Below are 7943 nucleotides of genomic sequence, written 5' to 3'. Positions count from 1 at the left end.
CCTGGGTATCAGCAGCAGAGGCTGCAGAAGATAGAATATTGCTGAACAGCAAGTGCACCTGTCTGATTCTTGCTTTGGAACCTTCGTCTCAGGGGTATACCCCGCCGTGTGAGGTGTGGGGTGTCGGTCTGCCCCTAGTGGGGGATGTCCCCCAGTTAGGCTACTCAGGGGTCAGAGACCCACTTGAGCAGGCAGTCTGTCCATTCTCAGATCTCAACCTCTGTGTTGGGAGATCCACTGCTCTCTTCAAAGCTGTCAGACAGGGTCGTTTGCATCTGCAGAGGTTTCTGCTGCTTTTTTTGGTTTGTTTAGCTGTGCCCTGTCCCCAGAGGTGGAGTCTACAGAGACAGGCAGGCCTCCTTGAGCTGCTGTGGGCTGCACCCAGTTTGAGCTTCCCAGCGGCTTTGTTTACCTACTTAAGCCTCAGCAATAGTGGGCACCCTCCCCGCCCAGCCTCACTGCTGCCTTGCCGTTAGATTGCAGACTACTGTGCTAGCAATGAGGGAGGCTCCGTGGGTGTGGGACCCTCCCGGCCAGGTGTAGGATATAATCTCTTGGTGTGCCCTTTGCTAAGACCCTTGGTAAAGCACAGTATTGGGGTGGGAGTTACCCGATTTTCCAGATGTTGTGTGTCTCAGTTCCCCTGCCTAGGAAAAGGGATTCCCTTCCCCCTTGCACTTCCCAGGTGAGGCAATGCCTCCCCCTGTTTCAGCTCTCGCTGGTCGGGCTGCAGCCGCTGACCAGCACCGATTGTCCGGCACTCCCTAGTGAGATGAATCCGGTACCTTAGTTGAAAATGCAGAAATCACCCATCTTCTGTGTCACTCGTGCTGGGAGCTGGAGACTGGAGCTGTTCCTATTCGCCCATCTTGCTTCACCGTCTAGCATAATTCTTAAGGGCCTAAGATTTTCAGAATGGTAAATGAGTATTAGCTTCACCTTAAAGTCATCAGCTGCATTATCCCTTACAAGAGAGTCATCCTGTCCTTTGAAGCTTTGAAGTCAGTCATTGACTTCTTCTCTTTAGCTATGAAAGTCCTAGATAGCATCTTCTTCCAGTAGAAGTCTGTTTTGTCTACACTGAAAATCTGTTGTTGAGTATAGCCACCTTCATCAATGATCTTAGCTAGGTCTTATAGAAAACTTACTGTAGCTTCTACTTCACTACTTGCTGCTTCACCTTGCGCCAATATATTATGGAGCTGGCTTCTTTCCTTAAGCTTCACACACCAACCTTTGATAGCTTCCAGCCCCTCTTCCTCACCTCTCTCAGCTTTCATGGAATTAAAGAGTGTTAGCGGCTTGCTCTGGATTGGGCTTTAAGGGAGTGTTTTGGCAGCTTTGATCTTCTTTCCAGACAAGTAAAACTTTCTTTCTATCAACAATCAGGCTGTCTTACTTTCTTATCTTCTTTCCAGACAAGTAAAACTTTCTTCCCATCAACAATCAGGCTGTCTTACTTTCTTATCATCCGTGTGGTCACCAGAGTAGCACTTCTAATTTTCTTTAAGAACTTTTCCTTTGCATTCACAGCTTGGCAAACTGTTAGGCACAAGAAGCCTAGCTTGGCTTTTGACATGCCTTCCTTTCTAAGCGTAACCATTTCTAGCTTTTGATCTCAAGTGAGAGATGTGTGACACCTCCTTTTACTTGAATATTTGGAGATCCTGTAGGGTTATTAATAGGCCTAATTTCCATATTGTTATGTCTCAGGAAATAGGGAGGCCCAAGAAGAGGGAGAGAGATGGAGGAATTGCCAATCTGTGGAGAAGTCAAACACACACATTTACGGAGTAAGTTCTTCATCTTATATGGGTGTGGCTCATGGCATTCCAAAACAATTACCATAGTCACATCAAAGATTACTGACTGCAGATCCTCATAACAGATATAATAATAATGAAAAATTTCAAATATTTTGAGTATTACCAAAATGTGACACAGAGACACAAAGTGAGCTCACACTGTTGGAAAAATGGCACCAATAGACTTGCTGAACTCAGGGTTCCCACAAACCTTCATTTGGTAAAAAAATGCAGTATCTGCACAGTGCAATAAAGTGAGGCATGCCTGTGCTTGCTCTCTTTTTCCATTTGATAAGAAACCCCCACCAGGAGTTTATCGATTTCATTCATCTTTTAAAAATGAATTTTTGTTCATTAATAAAAATAAAAATAAGACAAATCAGTCTATGGAATTAGAAGTCAGGCTAGTAGTTTCATTGGGAGAGTCATAGTATCAGGCAGGGATGAGGATGGGGCATCAGGAGTGCTTGGGGTGCTCTTTTTGTTGATCTGGATGTTGCTTACAAAAATGTTCGCTTTGTGAAAATTTGTTGAGCTATATGCTAAATGATGTGTGACCTTTTTGTATGTATCATACACTTCAGTAAAAATCAATTTGAAAGACAACTGTTGGGTTGTCAATTCTATTTGTATATTTCCTTTCTATTTCATTCATTTTTGTTCTTGTCTTTATTATTCACTTTCTTCTACTTTGGTATTTTATTGTTATCTTTCTGATTTATTGAGATAGATATTTATGCTTTTTAGCGTTGAAAGCTAAAATACTTCTTTTTATACACAGCTTTAGGTATATCTCACAAGTTTTGATATGGAATATTTCATTATCATTTGGCTTGAAATATTTTCTAATTTCCATTTTTCTTTTCTTTTTCATTTTAATTTAATTTTAATTTCAGTCTAATTTTAATTTCTTACTGCTTTTCTTTTCACCTTTAGATGACTTATAAACATTTTCTTAACTTTAAAACATATGATGTTTTATGAACTATATTTATCTATTGCATTGTGGTCAGAGAAGATTTTGTATGCTTTTAATCTTTTGTAATTGGTAGAGACTAGCTTAATGATTCAGTATATGATCAATATTTATAAGTGGTCCATTTACTTTTGAAAATAGTGCTCATTCTGCAGCTCTTGGATGCAGTAATTCTATATATGTCTTTTAGGTCTAATTTGTAATTATCTTATTCAAACCTAAATCCTTACTGATATTTTGCCTATTTGTTTTATTATTTGCTACTAATTGTGTATTTATCCTTGTATTTGTCTAATTTTTCATTTTATGTAAGACTATGTTATTAAATGTGTACATGTATAGAATTATATCTTCTGTGGGAATGAAATATTTTATAATTTTGATGTGTCTCTTCCCTTATCTAGTAATTTTTGTTGCCTTAAAATGCACTTTATTATTAATATTGCTATTTCAGCTTTGTTTTGGTGTTTGTATGATACATTTTTTGGATTCTTCTATTATTTAATCAATTAATTTATTGAGACAGGGTCTCACTCTGTTGCCCAAGCTGGAGTGCAGTGGCACAATCAAGGCTCACTGCAGCCTCAATCTCCCAGGCTCAAGTGATCCTCCTGCCTCAGCCTTCCCAGTGGCTGAGACTACAGGCATGCACCACCATGCCCAGCTAATTTTTAATTTTTTTCTCCCAATCTTGCCCAGGTTGGCCTTGAACTCCTCTGCTCAAGCAATCCTCCTGCTTTGGCTTCCCAAAGTGTCAATCCTTTTGCTTTCAGTCTCTGTGTATTTGTTTAAGGTATGTCTTTCTTAAATTGCATATAGGTTTTTATCAGTCTTATAAGTTTTTTATTCTGAGTTATAATTCTTCTGTTTTTTAATTCTATTGAATACAATATGTGTATATTTCAATATAAAGTTATAATTTTACTACATGATTTCTAATTTTTTATTCTATATTCCCTTTTCTTAACTCTTTTTTAATTTAAAAAAAATTATTAGTTTTTTGGCAGTTTGGAAGATACGCACTCTGTAATATTTTTCAGTAGTTTATTCCTGAGATCACAGCATGCATCTGACTCATCAGAGTCTGACGTCACTTTGCACTTCTACTTTCTTCCTGGGCAATGCAAGGATATTGGAACATTTTAATTAAGTTTAATCACTTCCTATTATCCAATTTTAGTTCTAACAACAATATAAACCTTTTGAAAATAATATACAGTCAATATTCATTCTGATTAATCTATATATCATTTTTATTCTTTCCTGTTTCTCAAACTTTTTATCTGGGATAAACTCTCTTCTGCTTGAAATATATCCTATAGTTTTCCTCGTAGATCAGGTCTGCTAGTGAATTACTTCAGGTTTTGTTTGTTGGAAAATATATTTAATTCACCATTTTTTTTCTAGAATATATTTGCTGGGAACTAGAAGTCAGAATACTGAAGATATTGTGCCACTGATTTTTGGCTTTTTTTTTTTTTTTTTTGACATACAATGTCACTCTATTGCCCAGCTGCAGTACAGTGGTGCCATTACTGCTCACTGTAGCATCAACCTCCTGAGCTCAAGCAATCGTCCTGCCTCAGCCTCCCTGGTACCTGGGACTACAGGCACATGCCACCATGCACAACTAATTATTTTTCATTTTTTGTAGAGATAAGGTCTCGCCATATTGGCCAGGCTGGTCTCGAACTCCTGGGCACAAGTGATCTGCTCGCCTTGGCCTGCCAAAGTGCTGGGATTGCAGGCATGAGCCATAGTGCCTAGTCTGCCTTGTTATTCTTTTGGAAGTAATCTTTCTTTCTGCTCTTACGATTTTCTTTTTAGTTTCCCCTCCTCCACCAGCACCACAGTTTTACTCTGATGTTTTTAGATGTACATTTCTGTGTTTCTGGCTTGGGCTTTTTGTTTTTTGCTTTTAATTTCTTGAATCTGTAATTGATGCTTTTCATTAGTCTTAGAGAGTTTGAAGCCATGATGTATGTTAGGATTTTTAACTGTATCTGCTATCCTCTCTCTTGTGTTTCCTCTTCCTTTATCTTAAATATTTTTTGACTTTTTGAATATTTTTCTTCTGACCTTTTATCAAATTCACTAATTTCCTCTTCAAATTTGTCTAATCTGCCATAAACCGTGATCGTTGTGTTCTTAATTTTGCTATATTTTTATTTCTATTATTTGAATATTGTTCTTTTTCAACACATATTATTTTTCATGTTTTGTATTCTATGTGGAAATATTCAATCCTGTGTTTTTAACTACTTGATCATAATAAAAGGAGTTATTTTAAAGTTTAGGACTAATAATTCCAGTGTCTGGAGCCATGTAAATCTCTTTCTGCTTGTTCTCTTCCATGTAGTATTGACTTCTATTCTGACCGATTTATTTTGTATCAACTTCCAGGAATTGTATTTGAAAATGTGTATTGAAAATGTGTATATTTTGTAAATGAAATGAAATGTGTAAATGTAAATGAAAATGATAGATGTAACTTGAAGCCTAGAATTGTGACATTTTCCTCCAAAGATGCTTTTCATCTGCTCTTGCCACATCCCTGTGGGGTCTGAGACATTGGGCTCATGTTGATTCCTTTTCAGCTTTTGACATTTCCAGGGCTGCTCAGGTGATGGTAAGCTGGGATTCAGTGGGAATGAGCACCAGCTTACTCCCAATTCTCCTCCACTCCTAAGGCACCGTCCTTTAGAACCCACACCTGGAGCACACCAGGTTTTCCAGGGACCGTACCCTTGGTGCTTTTGAGCTCTTCCTCTCTTCTCCGGAACTCCACACTCTGATAAATGCTGATTTCTCTCAGCCACCTCGTCTGGGTCAACAAAGCAGATTTATTTAGTGTGGTAGTATACATAGCATAAAATGTACTATTGTGACCATTTTTAACTGTACAGCTCAGTGGCATTAAGTACATTCACATTGTTATAAAACCATCACCACTATCCATTTGCATAACTTTTTCACCATCTCAAACTGAAATTCTGTACCCATTAGACAAGCAATTCCTATCCCCCTCCCCCAGCTTCTCCTCCCCTTCACTCTCTGATAACCACTATTCTACTTCCTGTCTTCATGAATCTGACTATTCTAGGTATGTGGCTTATGTAATTGGAATCATACTATACTTGTCCTTGTGTGTGTCAGGCCTCTGAGCCCAAGCCAAGCCATCGCATCCCCTGTGACTTGCATGCATATGCCCAGATGGCCTGAAGTAAAGAAGAATCACAAAAGAAGTGAAAATGCCCTGCCCTGCCTTAACCGATGACATTCCACCACAAAAGAAGTGAAAATGGCCAGTCCTTGCCTTAAGTGATGACATTATCTTGTGAAAGTCCTTTTCCTGGCTCATCCTGGCTCAAAAACCTCCCGCATTGAGCACCTTGTGACCCCCACTCCTGCCCACCAGAGAACAACCCCCCTTGACTGTAATTTTCCTTTACCTACCCAAATCCTATAAAACGATCCCACCCTTATCTCCCTTCGCTGACTCTCTTTTCAGACTCAGCCCGCCTGCACTCAGGTGATTAAAAAGCTTTATTGCTCACACAAAGCCTGTTTGGTGGTCTCTTCACACGGATGCGCATGACAGTGTGTCTTGCTTATTTCACTTAGCATAGTGTCTTTAAGATCCATCCATATTATAACATGTGTCAGAATTCTCTTCCTTTGAAGGCTGAATTATATATACATATATATACACACACATACATTTATGTATACATATATATACACACACATACACAAACACACACTCACACATATATATACACACAAATACCACAAATATCATATTTTGTTTACCTATTCCTCCCTGGATAAACGCATGCATTTCTTCCACCTTTTGGCTATTGTGGGTAATGCTGCTATGAACATGGGTGTACAAATAATATCTGCTGAAGTCCTCGTTCCTTTTTTTTGTTTTGTTTTGGTTGAGATGGAGTCTCACTCTGTCGCCCAGGCTGGAGTGCAGTCGTGCCATCTCGGCTCACTGAAACCTCCGCCTCCCGGGTTCAAGCAATTCTCTGCCTCAGCCTCCCAAGTAACTGGAATTACAGGCGACTGCCACCATGCCCAACTACTTTTCTTTGTACTTTTAGTAGAGATGGGGTTTCACCATCTTGGCCAGGCTGGTCTTGAACTCCTGACCTCATGATCCACCCACCTCAGCCTCCCAAAGTGCTGGGATTACAGGCGTGAGCCACCGCACCTGGCCCTGAAGTCCTTTCTTTCAATTCTTTTAGCTATGTACTCAGAAGTAGAATTGCTGGATCATATGGTACTCTTACATTAATTTTTTGAGGAAGCCGCCATATTGTTTTCCACAGCATCTGCACTATTTTGTATTCCCGTCAGCAAGGGCTCCATTTGTCTGGGATCTTTGTTTGTTTTAATAACAACCATCCTAATGAGTATGAAGTGGTATCTCATTATGGTTTTTATTTGCATTTCCCTAATGGTTAGAGATGTTGAGTACCTTCTCATGTGCTTATTGGCCATTTGTATTATCTTCTTTGGGGAAATGTCTATTCAAATCCTTTGTCCATTTTTGAATTGGGTTGTTTGGGTTTTTGTTGTTGAATGTCAGGAGCTCTTTATATATTCTGGATATTAATTTCTTATAGATATGTGATTTGCCAATTTTGTTTCCATTCTGTCCATCTTCATATCAATCACAGAGGCATCACCCTCTAGCAAGTAGACTTTCGCTTACTCTTCCTGCCTCAGCATGTCCCCTCAACTTACCTCTGCCACACCTGCTGCCCTAAGCTCTGTGCTATGTGTGCTCAATTCCCACAGATAATACATTTCCCTTTTCTTGCTGGGGTAGGAGAGAGGTAGTCACTTGGATGCTTGGGAGTAGAAGGAGATTTACAGACCTAGGCCTTCCTTATAAAGCCTCTTCTCAGAGCTTCCTGTACTTAACCTGCTCCCCAGCCATGCCTCCAGCTCCTGGGCCTTTCTGGAATTCTCTGGCACAGTCCTTGCTTCTTGTCAGTCATCCTTTCTTTAAACACATGGGATTTTACTTTCTCTGCTAGGTCAGTTTCCACTTTTATTTCACTTTTCATCTTCCAGAACAAGTGCTGATATCGGCCATCAGCTGTCCTTTTCTTTCCTATTCTGTTTTCCCTGAAGAATGTATATGCTTT

This window comes from Colobus angolensis, unplaced genomic scaffold (genome assembly GCF_000951035.1).
Source record: "Colobus angolensis palliatus isolate OR3802 unplaced genomic scaffold, Cang.pa_1.0 Scaffold475, whole genome shotgun sequence".
Lineage (NCBI taxonomy): Eukaryota > Metazoa > Chordata > Mammalia > Primates > Cercopithecidae > Colobus > Colobus angolensis.
The sequence above is the reverse complement of the archived record's forward strand: the minus strand, read 5'-3'. Positions refer to the sequence as shown.